This window comes from Theobroma cacao, chromosome 5 (genome assembly GCF_053813885.1).
Source record: "Theobroma cacao isolate CCN51 chromosome 5, ASM5381388v1, whole genome shotgun sequence".
NCBI classification, from domain to species: Eukaryota; Viridiplantae; Streptophyta; class Magnoliopsida; order Malvales; family Malvaceae; genus Theobroma; species Theobroma cacao.
In genome coordinates, this window is record NC_142643.1 from 11,614,045 (window position 1) to 11,618,920 (window position 4,876).

The 4,876-nt window shown below is 33.7% G+C and overlaps 1 non-coding gene across 1 annotated transcript; it reads right to left on the reverse strand.

The window, feature by feature from the left end:
• Positions 1-730: 730 nt before the first annotated feature.
• Positions 731-837, reverse strand: LOC148762447 (small nucleolar RNA R71). Its single transcript, XR_016026788.1, has one exon. It is a non-coding gene; the product is annotated as a small nucleolar RNA R71 (small nucleolar RNA).
• Positions 838-4,876: the final 4,039 nt, after the last annotated feature.

Consider the following 4,876-nt stretch of genomic DNA (forward strand, 5'->3'; position numbering starts at 1 on the left):
CATGACACAGAATGATAGCATCATCCAAAGTCAAGCAGTTCTCTTTCAAAGTCGAGCATCATCACTTCAAATCCTTGAGACTCAGGTTGATCAACTTGCCAATTTATTAAACAACAAAGCTTAAGGAACACTACCTAGTGGCATAATTGTCGAGGATTTGATTTCCTATTTGTTTAGCTAATATTAAAATTCAACTTATTAGTCTTAATTTGAGTTTACTTTTCTTTGTTTTTCAAGTTCATTTGTCGTTGTATGAGAAGAGTAAAAAGATTGGAGATTATACTGTGTGACCTAGAGATTAACAGAACATTCCAAAGACTTTGATGAGAAAATCAATAAGGTTTTGGTGAAACAAATACAATGGCTGATTAACAAGGTGAGCAGCAAATCCAAGAGCGAGTAGTAGCTAAAAATCATTGCTTAAGGGATTACGTTGGTCCATCGTTTTAAGGAATTCTGTCGAGGATTTGGAGGCTTGCTATTCAAGCCAACAATTTCAAGATCAAGCCAGCTATCATTGCCATGATTCAAACTTTAGTCTAGTTTGATGGTATTCCAAATGCCTATATTTCAAAATTCTTGAAGTATGTGATACCTTTAAACACAATGGTGTCACTAATGATGCAATTTGTTTGAGGCTTTTCCCTTTTTCATTGAGGGACAAAGCTAAAGAGTGGCTGAATGCACTTTTTATTAGATCTATAACAGCATGAGATGATCTAAGATAGTGAAAATGAGGAATGATATCACATTATTTATGTAGCTAGATTTTGAATCATTGTATGAGTCCTAGGAACGATACAAGGACTTGTTTAAGCAGTGCTCTCATCATGGTCTTCCAAAGAGGTTACAAGTGCAAACATTTTACAGTGGATTGAGTGGTCATGTTTGAACCACCATTGATGTCGCTGTGTGAGGAGCTTTAACAGCTAAGTCAATGTATAAGGCATATGATTTGTTGGAGGTGATAGCTATAAACAACTATTATTGGCCAACAAAGCAATCAATGCATAAAAGAGAAGCTAGAGTTTATCACGTTGATGCTTCTATGACATTATCATCATAGGTAGCAATTCTAACTAAGAAACTTAAAATCTTTTGGTGCTAATTCAATTCAAAGTCTTTTTGTAGTTTATGAGTATTATGGAGATGAGCATGCAAGCAATTAATGCCCAAGTAGAATAGAAATAGTGCAATTTATGGGGAACAAATAGCATAACAATCCTTACTTCAACACCTACAACCCAGGGTGGAGGAACCATCCTAACTTTTCTTGGGGTAACAATCAAGGGTCAACTTTAGCTCAAAGCCCAAACATGCTTCTTGGGTTCCAATAGCAAGCAAAAATGCCTATCCTAGAATAAAAACCATTTATAGAGGATTTGCTGATACAGTTCATGACAAAGAATGATGCCATTCGTCGAAATCAAGTAACTCTCATTCAAAACCAAGCAGCATCAATTCGAAACCTTGAGACCCAAGTTGGTCAACTTGCCAACTCATTAAACAACAGAGCTCAAGGAACATTACCTATTTATAGAAAGACAATCCAAGAAAGGAAGGTGAAGAACAAGTCATGGCCATTACTCTAAGGACCAGAAAAGAGGTTCAAAGCAATTCCAAGTAAGCTAAATAACAAAGAGAGTTAGTTGAGAATGAAATAGAGATTGTGAGCACTAACAAGCAATTTCAAGAGAAAAATAAAAAAACAAGCCCACCACCACCACCTTTTCCTCAATGCCTTCAGAAGTAAAAACTTGACAAGCAGTTCCCAAAGTTTTCTTAGGTATTCAAGAAGCTTTCCATCAATATCCCTTTAGTTAAAGCTTTAGAATAAATGTTAAGCTACATGAAGTTTTTGAGGGACATGTTGACCAATAATAGGAAATTGGAAGACTTTGAAACGGTTACATTTATTGAAGAATGCATTGCTATAATCCAAAATAAGCTTTTAGCAAAGCTTAAGGATTTAGGGAGTTTTGTTATCCCTTGTACTATTGGCAGTTTTAAATTTTCTAAAGATTTGTGTGATTTGGGTGTTGGTGTTTCAATTATGCCTTTGTTAATTGCTAAGAAACTTGGACTTAATGAGATACAACCTATTACAGTTTCTTTTTAATTAGCAGCCAAAACCATCAAGTACCTAGTTGTGATTATAGAGGACGTGTTGATTAAAGTTAGGCATCTCTACATTCTAGTGGACTTCATTATGCTTGAGATGGAAGAAGATGTGGAAATTCCATTAATCTTGGGATGTCCATTCTTACCTATCCTAGGCACAATTATTGATGGAAAGGAAGGAAAAACAAGGTTCAGAGTTGGAAAGAAGGTAGTGGAATTTACTATGTTCAATGCAACTAAGTATCTTTCACCCACAGATCAGTGCTATAAAGTGGACTTAGCTAATGAAGGTAAAGGCAATCTTACTCCACCACCTACAAGTAAGCAAGCACAAACTCTTGAGTTAGAGCCCCTGCCACCACATCTCAAAACTAAGTAGTGTTATGATGAGCATAATCTACCACCTTCCAATGATCTTGATTTTGAGGTTGGACATCAAGTAGTACTTTCTAGTTCATGCCTCCATCTTTTACCATGGCAACTTCAATCATATTCATGGAAAATCTTTAAAGTGGTAAAAGTTTTATCTTATGGCTTTATTGAGATTTTTAGTAGCATTCAAGGTAAAGAAACAAAGCCTTAAGCATTATAATAATGATGAAGAAGTGAAAAAGGGGTTTTCATAGTCAAGCTAATAACTATAAAGAGGTGCTTCTTGGGAGACAACTCAAGCTATATCCTTTTAGATTTAGTTGTTATTTTAGTTAGTTTTTATTTTTTTATTTAAATAAGTAGTGATAACCTCTCCCTAGCTTGTTTTGTTGAGTATGCAAGTTTAAAAGGTATGAAGATAAGGAGAAAGAAAATTATAACTTTCAATGCACTATCACCATTAATATGGGTGTTTAATGTCCTTATCCTTTTTTAGCGTTTCACATTAAAGTCAATGTGCAATTAAAGTTTAGGGGAGGGTTTTATTGTTATTCGTTTTTGTGATAATTTTATGTATATTTCAAGATTTTGAACTAGAGTTAGTAGTGCCAATTTACTTGATCTACTTATCCAATGATGACAACCAATTATCTTGTTGATCTTTTGCTCATAGTAAACATGAATATTTTTTGAATGTTATGAGAATTCTTATGTTTAGTATCATGATCGGATCAGATTTGTATAATTGAGTACTATATATCTTGTAGTGAAATATTATGTACTTTTAGAGAATGTTTATGTAAATGTAGATTTTTGAACCATGTTTAAAGCTCTAGAATTTGTTTGACTCTTCCTTGAGGTGAAATCATAGGCTATACTTAGTTAAGGATATGACTTAGGCCATCTTTAGACCAATTGAGCCTTTCAAGCTAACCTAGTTACATTTTTATCCTATGTATGCCCTTTTGAGCTTAAATTGTCATTTTTTTTTATTAAAAACATGCATAAATTAGCTTAGCCTTTCAACAATTTTCCAATTTTATGACCCTCACTCCTAAGCATATATATTGTTTTAGGAAATATATGTTGAGCTATTTGATGAAAAAGTGGAAAAGATGAAGTGTAGAGAAAACTGTAAAATTCTTGTGAAGCATGTATCCCACTACCAATGAAAGAAACAAGTTTAAGGGTGCTGAATTGGAAAAAAAATGTTTAATGAATGAAAAGTGAAAGGAAAAGAAAACAATATACTTGTTGAAGAAAAATAAGTCTATATAGGTCCTAAAACAATTATGTGCTTAGATGATTTGAGCTACATATTTTCCCATATCCTACCTTGACCCTAGCCATGCATTACAAGCTGAATAGAGTCCTAAGGATCCTTAGTTAAGTCCTAGCCTACATTAGTGGAGAGAGAGATGAAAAACAAACATATGAAGCTTGATAACTCTACGATATAGAGTTATTTGGGCTTAATTTTGATAGTAGTTTAGCGTAGTTCTTGTAGTAATACATAGAAATCAGTAGATTTAATTTAATTATTTTAGGTTAGTTATTTTAGGTAAGTTAATCTAATCTTAGTTAATTTTATGCTTAATTTGGTGTTAATGTGGTTAAGATAGGTTGTTATTGATTTATTTGTGCTTTTGTAGGTGTTTGATGGAAGAAGAATTTTAGTAAAAGAAAGAAAGCAATTTGAAGGTGCAAACTTTCTGTGAGACCTCGACCTCTATAGACTCATAATTAGAAGTAAACGTGATAACATGGACTAAGGGTAATTTCGTCATTTCCTCCAATAAGCTTCCAGAAGAAGGTTTTCTAATATTTTAAGGTCTAAATGGGCATAAGGACCGAATGAATGATGTATAATGATGAAAACATGAAGAAAACTGAAAGTGACAATAATTTTCACAATAGGGGCAAAATTTTAAGTTTTGTGAACTCGAGTACTTTTAGACTATTATGGACCTTGTCCTGGTGTCAAAAGAGTAAAAAGATTGCACAAAGGATTGGAGAAGAACAAGCTAACTTGCTAAGGGTATTTTCTTAATTTAAGTGGAGTTGGATAAGCTTGAGCTATAAATATTTTTTTCTTCCAGTAGCTTCTTCATTCTCCACCAGCTTCTTCTTCTTCTTCTTTCTCATCTCACGTTGCTTTCATCCTCCAAGGAAGCTTGATATGAAACCTCCACAACTCCTCTCAAAATAGCTCCAATTTTCAAACTTTTGTGCACTTTTGCATAGAACCCTTGTGCTCTTTCACTTTCTCACCCTTGAAAAATCTTATTTCCATACTTTCTCTCACTAGCTAGGTGTTTTAGAGAGAGAAAGAGGGAGCTTCAATAATAGCTTGAAAGTTTTTGGAAAGAATTTGAAATACAAA